Raw genomic sequence first — 11685 nt, forward strand, 5'->3', positions numbered from 1 at the left:
ACAAATTAAATTACTGAACTATGTATGATTCAAATACGCTATAATACTGTACATGTCCCGGCATGCCTCTCGAGCGCGTGTATATGGCCCCGTGTATGTCTTATAAACAGCGGCCATATACATTTGTTAGTGTATATCCTTCTTGTGCTGTATATCCGGTTGTCGCGTGTGCCTTAAACTGTGCATGGTTGTACTCGGTTCTTGCCTGATCCTCGCGTGTCGTGTGTGTGCCTTACTGTCCTTATATAGTGTAACTTCCCCGTGTTTCCCCGTTATTCATGGCTTTAGTGTTATTGTTGCTCGGTGTGCGGTCCCTTTAAGGAATAACATAACGAACAGCTTCGTGTCAGTACGCCTCTCATCGTTTTCATTCGCCGCCGCCGCGATTCCTCGGTTTGCTCAACCGTACAACGTTGTACATAAGTTATAGCTTATTGTAATTTCGCCGTTGCTTCTCGGTGACTAGTTTATGGTGGTTTATCTTAAGCTTTTATATGTCTATATTTGTCTTTGAGGGAAAATTACTTTCTTTTTCCCGTCTTGTTTTCTGAGCACGCCGCATTAGTATCAGGTAGCTACCAGAAGCAGGCGGGTTACCGCAAGGCAAAGTAGGCTTCTCAAAGTAAAGTAAATAATAATAATTTAAAAAAGGAATTAGCGTAGTTTTAGTTTTTTCCGCATGTTCTCATGTATTAAAAGACCCTAAACGAACAAAGTAAGCGGACTACTTGGTTACTATTAGCTAATTATTTAAACAGTATATGTTCAGTTATGATTGTGTCCCTATAAGCGGTTGATCACTACAACCGTGATCACTATAAGCGGGTTCCACTGTATTTAAGAAACAGCATAAAGAAGTTTAATCAATTATTTTTATCCAGTCTACTGCGAGGAACGTTATTCGGGCGTGTGCTCGGTGAAACAAAAGTAACTATAACATAATTAAAAGTTTATCTTTAACGGCTTTTGGTTTTTTTCTGAGATCTATGTGGTACAAAACGACCAGAAGGTGCCTGGAAACCTCACAGAAAATGAGCAATGGCTGCCCAAACTTGCTGTAAGTAACATATACAAGCAGCCCAAGGTAGCCATTCCACCTAAATTATGAAAGATGCTGTGCTTCTCGCTGCCTTTTAAAAAGAAAAAGAATTAAAAATGAAAATGACCAAAGAGCCCTTCCAGTAGAATTAGACATGCTGATTTGGCTGAGATAGCCACTGTAATGAAAATTCACAGAGGGTATGCAAAGCGGACATCTGAGCCATCGGTCTGTGCCTGGCGCTAAGCGGCATGCATGCTAATATGACCCCAAGGCATTTCCTATGAGATGTGATAAACCACAGGATAGCATCCCCTTCTGGCCTGGCGCACACTAATAATGCATGAGGAAATCAGTGACAAGCTATAAAAATATGTTAAGGTATTTACTTTTTAATATTATATCTGTTTTCCCTCACTAAAGTCACACAGTGTGTGTGTATATATATATATATATATATATAAATATTCCTTCCATCCATTTTTTATAATAATTTAATCAGAATACAGGTTATGAATGGGAGAACCCTGGGCAGGATGCCAGTCCAGCACAGGGCAGGAGACACCCTGGAGGGGATGCCAGTCCATCACAGGGCAAGGGGCACCCTGGAGGGGATGCCAATCCAGCACAGGGCAAGGGGCACCCTGGAGGGGATGCCAATCCAGCACAGGGCAGGGGACACCCTGGAGGGAATGCCAGTCCAGCACAGGGCAGGGGACACCCTGGAGGGGATGTCAATCCATCACTGAACCTCTGGCAGTATCTGAACCTCACCCTTGCAGGAGTGAGGCTACAGAAATTAATTCATGCCATTAAAAAATGGAATGCCCTTTAGCTAAGGGCATGTTCATACGCAACACTGAGGGATTCTCTGTGGGAATTTGCTTGTCGCCACCAGACCAGACAGCCACATTCTCTGACTCTGATTTTCCTGGACACCTCCAGCACACCCACAGGAAGCACTGATGTGGGGGAACCAAAGCTTCCTGCTTTCCTTTCTACCTGGGCAAGCCGATGTCCTTATGCATTGTCCTGGCAAATCTCCTGCTCTGCAGAGCTACATTTTGCTTGTTTATTTAGAGATGATGTTCTTGCATTTATCTGAAGAGGAACAGGAGCTTCTGAAGAGCTTCTCTGTTTGTGGGTTGGACCCAATAGCTCCTCGGAAGGCTTCTTGGGGACCTCACCCCTTCTCACTGCTGACTTTACTGGATGGCATCCACAGCCTGTGTGAAAGTATGGCAAGATCGGGGTGAGTCACAAATTAGTTTATAGGGTACGAATTGTCAAGGAATTAAAAAAACAAACTGATCTATGAATTGTAATTATGTGACATTGTTGGGAAAGTTTTACATCCAATTATATAGGGTATTTGCCATAAACGAAAATATCCCAGTAAAACTCTACACTGGGTGAGATAGTAAAGTAACGAATGCTTTACTTTGAATCCCCACTTGGCGGCATTATTTAGAGCGACAGATGTACGAGCTAAACTGAGTGCACAGTCAATGGTTCCCAAATAGATGTAATCATATTATAAAATCAAATTGTCACACATCATGTTTATGACACTACAGGCAAGGGATTACACTGAAATCTATATGAAAGCAAGACACCTTCTGTCATGTCCAATCATCCATCTTCTGTCTGTGCTGGGTCATGTTCTGTCACAGCTATTCTTTTTTCTTCCTTACCATTTATTTGGTATTTTTCCACATTAGAAGAATCAGTGTGCATTTATGGCTTTCTTATTCATAGATTAATTTATTTTCTGAATATAGTCATGTCCCATCAACACACTTTTTTTTTATCATCAAAAATGCCTTTGATTAAAACAGATTAGGCAGGGTTGTAGTTACTCTGCTAGCAAATCACCATGGATTACTGCGGTCGTTATCTAAGGTGGAACTTTATGTCCAGGCAGGAACATGGCGGTGATGCTCTCCCAGCTCATCATAGTCTGGTCATGCCTCTCCTCTCCTCTCTTGTGACCCCCTGTGTGTCCAATCACTCCAGGTGTGCAGGCGCAAAGTTGAGGTGCTCTCCTGCGTGTCAAATCAACATGTCTGAACCCTACACACCGAATAGTATTTTCAAAAGCAAGTCTATGAAGGCCTCAGGTAAGACTGGCCTCAGAATTCACTTCGATTGAATACTAGGTCCTTTACACAGAATAGACTTTGAGAGAAATTCTGCATTTCAATCGGCTGCCTGCAGTGATAACTAAGAATTTTTAAAAGACATTTGTACCTTCACTCAACCAATACTCTACGGCTTTGAAGAATGGATGCCGTTAGCTATCATGTGACCTTTCCGGTATTTGACATTATTATTGTTCTGTGTATCTCTGAATGCTCTGCAGTTTAGTTGCTGGAGTAGAAGAGGTGTAAATGTAGACTTAAGATCAGATCACTGAGTGCTGCCGTTTGCAGAACTAACGTGCTTATTTATGACTGGTTCATATTAAGAGGATGCTGGTATGAAAAATGACAGGTAGCATGTGTACGCTTCAGCGAGCACCCAGGAGAGAGGGCTGACAGTGTCGCTCTGTAAAGCAGATTGGGGCTGCAAAAAGAGCAATTGCTTCCAACTTGGGATATAAAGAGAGATAAATCCGTTCACCTCCTGGAATGAGCAATAATGGAAGCTAAGACTGACATAACAAAATAGATTCAGGGAATGTGATCAACCGCAGTCAAGCAGGAAGTCAGACTGGCCACATAAGCTCTGCAAATGGCAGCATTCAGTGATCTGACAGCACATCTACACTTACAGTCTTACCTGAAGTGCACCAAATAGAAAGAAACAGAAATGATCATTCAGACACTGAATATAAGAGCACAAAGGGGAGCTGAGCAGGGTCTAGCTGCTATACCAGTAACAGTCTGCATTCTCCCCAAACAGAAACACAGACACACCATTCAGACCATGGAGAAATGTGTCCACTTAGCCCACCAGTGTCTGTAATAATCTCTCTGTCTGGGCTCATTAACTCTTTATTGATTGGTTTTTAGCAGGCTTTGCTAGAAAATATAAAAAGATATGAATGACTGGGGATTATATTTTGCAGGGGGAATATCGACCAGTAAATGCGTGTGCGTGGGGTGTTGTTATCCAGCGTCTGTGGTGGACGCATAGGATGCATGCCGGAGAAGGTGCCGGTCCATTCACATGGACAGTGTCATAAGCAGAGGCAGCCTTAGGGTAAGGAAAGGAAAGCCAAAAAATAAATGTACGGAGAAGAAGTAAACCCAGCGCGTACAGTAGATGGCGTAGGAGTGCAGCCTCAAACTGCATGCTGGAGCTGACGAGGAACAGACCAGCCGTTTCCCTTCTCATTAAAGTTCCTGAATCTTACTTTAATTTCCTGATTAATATCCTATCTGACCGAATTCATGTCTTAATTCTCACACCATGTAAAACTGTAATCTGGATTCTCTGACGAACAACAGCCTAACATAAACCAAAGTCTACAAATAGCAGAATATGTTTTTTTCATGCGGTGAACATCAGATATGCAGTTGCAGAGTATCAGTGGTGGTGTGACAGCAGAATATCATATTTTTTTTCAATACATATTGAAGTCACAAGGAGTGGCACTGTGGTGCAGTGTTTTGCAAAGATTCCTCTGAGACCAGGGTTCGAGGTCTACTCCAGGGTTCCATGTGTGTGGAGTTTGCATGCTCTTCCCATGTCATCATGGGCTTTTCTCTAGGAACTCCAGTTTTCCCCACTGTCCAAAAACATTCTGAGGATAATTGGAGTTACCAAATTGCCTATGGGTGTGAATTGTGACTGGTGTGTGAGTGACTGGTGCGTGAGTGTGCCCTGAGATGGGTTGGTGCCCCATCCTGGGCGGTTCCCTGCCTTGAGACCATAGCCTCTGGGATAGACTCTGAATCCCCTGCAATCCTGAATAGGACAAGTGGTTTCGGAAGATGGATGGATATTAAGTCATAACTTGACAATATGCTAATGTGTTATTTTAAAAATATAATATGGGACAGAAATGTAATCTTAATTACTCTACAGTTGATTAACAAAGTGCTTTTGCTTTATAAAACTAAAATAAAATCAAACAAAACCAAAGATTTTTTTCCACAAGTAGATGTGTGACATTATAATTCAAATAAAAACAAAACGTGTATTGCATAGCTTTAGCATAATTATAAATGTGTTATAAAAATTAGATGTACGTGTGCTGTGGCTGAGTGGGGCATTTTTCCTCAGATTTTTCTTTTGCTCATGCAATAACTTAAATATACACTTTATTTTCCTTTGTTAAATGATTTGGGTTTTTTGTAGTGGGGAGGGGGAGTTTTTAGCTTGGTTATAAGGAACACAGTTCTGCATCAAAAGTAGGGTTCCTAGCTTGCATTTTATTTTAAATTCTTATGATGCATAAAGTATTTTGTGATCTTCAGTATGCATAGATTTTTAATATATATTAAAAGCCTGAAAACACTCCAAATGACTCAGGCTTTTTAGCTGTTTGTGTGCTGACCCAACACCAGTCGACAGCCAGATTTGTGCAGTGCAACGGGGTGACACAAATCGCAGCTGCTATGAAATTAGACACATGCTTTTCCGCTTGCTTTGTTGCATGTTAAGAGTTGCTTATTCTAAGGGTGTTTTCACATGGTCTGGTATACAAACTGGAAATTGGCATTAGGGAAAGGCAAGGGATTTCAAAAGTATTATTGTGTCGCAGGTGAGTGGGAGAGGCAAGAGGTGGAACAGATAGAGGTAGAGACATGGTGTGGGTGGAAAGAATGCTTTTATATTAGCGTCTTTAAAGAGACAGTTAAACTGCCAGAAATCATAAACAGCATCTCTCAAAAATGCAAAATATACTTTTAACCACATAACAAAAATAAAATAATCAATGCTGCAGATAAGTTAGTGCTGAATGAGGTGAAAAACAAACAGAGCAGAAATATCTGCATAAAAAATGATGGAACTCAAGACAGATGTAACATGGACACCACGGTCAAACCAGCCGTGTTCCTGACCTGTTATGTACAGGCAGTTTTTCGGTTCTGCAGTCTGTTTTCACCCAGTTTGGATACTGGCAGACTTAACATAACAACTTAATACATTTACAAATGAGAAGAGGCCATTCGGCCCATCAAGCTTGTTTGGGGAGAACTTAACTAATAGCTCAGAGTTGTTAAAATTTTATCTAGCTCTGATTTAAAGGAACCCAGGGTTTTATCTTGCGCTACACTAGCAGGAAGACTATTCCATACTCTAACTACATGCTGTATAAAGAAGTGCTTCCTCAAATTCATTTTAAAATGTTCTCCTGCTAATTTCCACTTATGGCCATGAGTTCTAGTATTTAAACTAATATTGAAATAGCTATTTGGGTGAACAGCATCCAGACCTATTAGAATCTTATATACCTGGATCATGTCCCTGCTTAGTCTCCTTTGCTTGAGGCTAAACAGATTCAGCTCAGCTAACCTCTCCTCATAAGACATTCCTCTAAGACCTGGAATCATTCTCGTAGCCCTATGTTGAACCCTTTCAATGTCCTTCTTAAGGTATGGTGACCAAACCTGCACACAGTATTCTAGGTGGGGTCTTACCAAGGAATTATATAATTGTAGCATCACCTCCCTTGACTTAAACTCCACACACCTAGAGATGTAACCCAACATCCTATTGGACTTTTTTATTGCTTCCCCACACTGGCGAGAGTGGGACATGGAAGCATCAACATACACACCGAGGTCTTTCTCGTAATCAGCTACCTTTATTTCCGTGGAACCCATAAAATATCTGTACTTTATACTTCTGCTTCCTGCATGGATTACCTTAAATTTCATCTGCCAGGTATCAGCCCAGTCGCTAATTAAATCCAGATCCCGCTGTAGCCTCTCTGCTGCTAGATCAGTATCTGCTACACCATCCACCTTGGTGTCGTCTGCAAATTTAACCAGTTTACTGTGTATATTGGTGTCCATATCATTAATGTAAATTAGGTATAACAGTGGTCCTAAAATTGAACCCTGCGGTACCCCACTATGAACACAGGCCCACTGTGACATTGTGCCTCTAATAACTACTCGCTGCTTCCTGTATGTTAACCAGTTTTCAAACCAAACTGCTACAGTTCCTAAAATCCTAAAATGCAGAACTTTGAGCTTAAGCAAGAGCCATTTGTGGGGGACTACATCAAAGGCCTTCTGGAAATCTAAGTAGATCACATTGTAGGCCTTTTTGTGATCAATTTCTCTTGTAGCTTCCTCAAAGAAATCAAGTTAATTAGTTAAACAGGATCTACCTCTCCTAAATCAATGTTGGCTATCCCTCAGAATGTTATTTGCATCCAGGTAATCTACCATTTTCACTTGGATTATAGCTTCCATTATTTTTCCAGTAATGCTAGTTAAACCGATTGGCCTATAGTTTGCTGGATTACTTCTATGCCCTTTTTTGAATATGGGCGTTATATTAGCATGCTTCCAATCAGAAGGTACCACACCAGCAGCTAATGATTTCTGGAATAGTAAAGTTAAATATTGGCTAATAATATCCCTCATCTCTTTTAAAGCTATAGGTTAGATGCCGTCAGGGCCCTGCGATTTATTTATTTTGAGCTTAGCTAGGCTTAGTACCACATCAGCATACATTACATACATATATTGGTCATAGACAACTCTGTATTCATACTAAATGGTGGTAACTTACTCGTGTTCTCTACTGTAAACACCTGTGTAAAATAACCATTAATCAACTTTACTATCCTGCAAATTAGTGATGTCAGCTTTTAGAGCTCTTTTGGAGTTAAAGTATTGGAAGAAACTTTTATTATCATCCTTAGCCTCCAATGCAATCTTTCTTTCTACATTCCTCTTCCAGAGTCTAATGTTATTTTTTAACTCAACCTGTAGACTTAGATACTCCTGCTTTATTTTGAAATCATTAGTTATTTTCTATTTGTGGAAGACAGCCCTTTTCCTCCTGACTTTATTCTTAATTTCCTTTGTAAACCAACTTGGTTGCAGTTTCCTAAATTTAGTTTTGTTGGAAACAGGTATGAAGTCCTCTTGCACTTGCAACAATGTGTTTTTAAAAAATTCCCCTCTTCAACCATTTTGCTATTTAACTCCATCCAGTTTACAGTTTCTAGTTTCAGTCTCATACCATTAAAGTTAGCCTTCCTAACATTGTATACTTTTGTTTTGGACTTTGCTCTTCTGATACTAAAATGTTATGATCACTACTGTCCAGTGGTTCTAAAACCTCTAATTTTCCAATCCTATCCTGGTTATTAGAGAAAACAAGATCAAGAAGGGCTTCTCTCCTGGTAGCGGTATTAACAAACTGTATAGCAAATGCTGATAATTAAGCCATTTGAGTTTTTAGCATCTAGTTTTATCCATACAGCTTTTATACTTTTATTTTTATCAGGACTGGAATCATCTGTCGTTTATTTTACAGCAAATTTCTGTGGACTAGTTAAGACATATATTCACAAGTTGGCATTTATCACACAGAATCTTTTTCTGGTTTATGATATCAACGACTGTGACGGCCCATACCAGTTCCCAGGCAGCTTGGATATCATTCTTGACTGTCAGCTGCCCAGCTACACAGAGACAGACAGTACAGACTTGCAATAGACCCTCTCTCCCCTTTCTGAGCCAAACTACTCACCCCTGATTGTGTTTCTGTAGCTGCTACGCTCTCAGAGAGCTAAATGGTTAGTAAAATAATAGGAGAGCTGCCCTTCGTATTCTGCACTGTATGGCGACTGTGACGGCCAGCTTTGAGGAAGAGCTCCATGTGGCGCACAGCTCAGTGACCCTCACAGCTTATCTAATGGTGCAGGGGCCAGGGGCTGACAGGAGATGTCTGCTGTCACTTTAATGAAGCACCTCTCTGCTCAGCTAGTGAGCCCTTCCACTCTTTGTCCTGTCTGTCACCTGTGGCGGAGACTGATGCTGGCAGCTCATCACTGTCACCCCTTCCAGACAGAGCCATTGATCTGCTGACAGGGCCTGGAGGAGCTTCAGCTACCCAGTGTTAGCCACATCGCATCCCAGGACAACTCACCCTGTCCTCAACAACAGCTGAATCGAGCAGGACGCGGACAAGGCTAGCGTGCTTTGATGTACTATGGTAACAAGGCCACTCCGAAGGGCCACACAGCGTGACTCCGAGCCAGTTCATCTCCGAGACCTGTCCCCTCAGTGCCACTTTGTCTCAGTCAGAACTGCTCAAAGGTTAGGTGGAATTTCAACAGAAGATCTCAAGAAGATCATCTTACCTGAGTTAACCATTGGGACGCTAGACTCTACTAAGAAACCTTTATTCTTATCATTCATATTTCTCCCTTCTGAAATAAAGTGATAAAATAAAGCAAAATTAATTGGAGCACAGTTCCTGCCAAAGGAAACTATGGCAGGTTAAAGCTAAATGATGTGTTTGATTGGAGCCTCTCCATAGAGACAGTGGGTTAATCTTCTCACTGGCTTCTTCCTTCTCACAATGACGCTGCCTTGCACTGAAATAATTTAGCAAAAAACTCAGCTGAAAAGGTCTGAAAAGGCTCCCACATCGACCGTTCCCTGCCAAGAGGCCTTTTGCAGTGTTATACAGGAGCGACATTTCAGGGAATAGAAAACTATTTCTGCTAAAGAAGAAGAGAAGGTAATACATATCACAGATGGAAATGCTGAAGATTTTCTTATTTTCTTTGGCCTTGCAGACTTAATAGAGCTAACGCTGAAAGGCATGCAAGTTCATAAACTTCATGAACAGAGTAACATGGATATGGGATACCAGGTATGCTGATACTGCATGCCGGTTTCCGGAATAATACTCATCACCCCTCTCAGCCTTGTTTTATTCCACATGCTGCAGCACATCCTGCACTTTTTAATGGCAAAGCCCCTGGGCAGAGATACACCAGTCACAAAGACAGTGGGGCGTGAGTGCAGAGCTAAGCCATCAGTCTGGTGATCTGGCGAGTGCTGGGTAATCATGAGGAGTACTGGGTCATCACGAGGAGTACTGGATAATCATGAGAAGTGCAGGGTAATCAGCAGGAGTGTTGTGTGATCCTGAGGAGTGCTGGGTAATCCTGGGGTGTGCTGGGTAATCAGAAGGAGTACTGAGTAATCTTGAGGAGTGCTGGGTAATCAGAAGGAGTACTGAGTAATCTTGAGGAGTGCTGGGTAATCATGGGGAGTACTGGGTAATCATGAGAAGTGCTGGGTAATCATGAGGAGTACTGGGTAATCAGGAGGAGTAGTAGGTAATCATAAAACGCTCTCTGCGAGCTTCTCACATAGTTGTGAGCTTTTGCTAGCATACCTGACGTGAAACACTGGCATAGTCTCACATTAACAAGCCTGTCCAAAATTATAACAGAGCTTATTCCTGTGTATAATTGGCAACAATTTTGAAGTTATAAAAAAGGAAGAAACTGCAATCGGAAAGACAGAAATTCATTATCCAAAGTTATATTCAGGTGACATGGTGTCTACTCAGATACAGATTGTAAACTGATGTAAGTAAATAAATGAAAAGAAATCATTAGTTTTTTTTTTATTCAATGGATATATAATTCAGTGACTTTTCCCATGGTGCTTTGAGTGGGAATACCGGTGGCATATAAATGTTTTTTACTAATTGTTTGGTCTGTCGCTGCAATAGTAGAAGAGTACAATGTGCTTAACAGTGGGCATTACACTGCCCCCTGCAGTTAGACACTCAACATTGCACTTGTATGCTGTTCTGTATGTCCAGCTGTCACAATAAATGTGAAGGTGGAAAATGCTTATAGCAGTTTTTTGAAGTCACATAGGGACAAACAGTGTGTGTGTGTCTGGGGGGGCAGGGGGGGCATTAGACACTTCATTTAGCTGGGAGAAGGGAAGCTCTTTGGCTGGTAGTGACTTTTCTTCTAGTACAGGAATCTGTCATCATGAGAGACATGTTCACATTGGCATGTTTACATCAGGACTGAAACTTCCTAATTGTATTTCACTGTCTGACAAATGTAAAGTCACTGCATATCTAAATGATTTCACTGCTGGCAGACGGAAGCAAAATTTCCATCATTAGCCTTTAATTAGACTAATAAGCATTTCATGTTACAAATAACATTTCCCTTAAATCTTATGCAACATTTAGATCCATGACACACACATACCATTAATCTTGCTCTAACAAGAAATGCCATCATCATCATATCCTCTGCAATTAAGACCATTCAATTAAGACATGATCATTATTCCAGCTCCGCAAGTAGATTGAGCAGAAAGAATGGCATTCTGCTTTTTTACATTACTGCAATGTGCAGTCATTGAGCTCATGGGAGTTTTACTTACACAAAAATGTTCTGAGGGCAAAATGAAAACTGATTGGTTCAGGTGTCCTGATCCCGCTTTCTCTAGCTGCTTGGACCCACCTCCAGTACAATCTGATAGGTTATCTCTCTGAGCCAATCGTTTTTCGTTTCCCCCCTCAGAACATTTTTGTGTAAAGCTTCCACACGCAGTCACTAATCACCAGATAACCACATGAAGATGGTGCATGTATAATTCCTTGTCAAGCATGAACTTGGGGATTTCCTAAAAAAAAATTCTGTTTTTAGTAATTTTTTCCTTCCGATTGCATCACGCATTTGT

The 11685-nt window shown here is 41.2% G+C and overlaps 1 long non-coding RNA gene across 3 annotated transcripts; it reads left to right on the top strand.

The window, feature by feature from the left end:
• Positions 1-274: 274 nt before the first annotated feature.
• LOC111839751 (uncharacterized) lies at positions 275-6776 on the top strand. Of its 3 annotated transcripts, XR_002837178.2 has the most exons (5): positions 275-571; positions 983-1057; positions 2198-2291; positions 3056-3159; positions 4110-6776. It is a non-coding gene; the product is annotated as an uncharacterized lncRNA (long non-coding RNA). The 3 variants fall into 3 exon arrangements; XR_002837177.2 differs by lacking the exon at positions 275-571 and having other exon boundaries at positions 721-1057; XR_002837176.2 differs by lacking the exons at positions 275-571; positions 983-1057 and having other exon boundaries at positions 1761-2291.
• Positions 6777-11685: the final 4909 nt, after the last annotated feature.

This window comes from Paramormyrops kingsleyae, chromosome 23 (assembly GCF_048594095.1).
Source record: "Paramormyrops kingsleyae isolate MSU_618 chromosome 23, PKINGS_0.4, whole genome shotgun sequence".
Lineage (NCBI taxonomy): Eukaryota > Metazoa > Chordata > Actinopteri > Osteoglossiformes > Mormyridae > Paramormyrops > Paramormyrops kingsleyae.